The sequence below is a fragment of the Penaeus monodon genome, chromosome 15 (genome assembly GCF_015228065.2).
Source record: "Penaeus monodon isolate SGIC_2016 chromosome 15, NSTDA_Pmon_1, whole genome shotgun sequence".
NCBI classification, from domain to species: domain Eukaryota; kingdom Metazoa; phylum Arthropoda; class Malacostraca; order Decapoda; family Penaeidae; genus Penaeus; species Penaeus monodon.
In genome coordinates, this window is record NC_051400.1 from 36,325,212 (window position 1) to 36,325,430 (window position 219).

A 219-nucleotide genomic window follows, 5' to 3' on the forward strand; every position below is an offset into this window, starting at 1 on the left:
GATTACCAGTGAAAATTTTAGGACTACACATATGGAAAGCTCGAAAACGGATGTAAAGTGACCGTTCGGAACACGGGAGAAGCCTGTCGGTCGTTTTCGTGAGGGAGTTGTGTGGGAAGGGGATCCACTGGAGCGGTGCCAGGAGATGGTGCCTCTTGGAAGGACGCGATGGCCGTGTCATGTGGCAACCCGTGTCGAAAAGGGGGCGTAGCTGTGCCA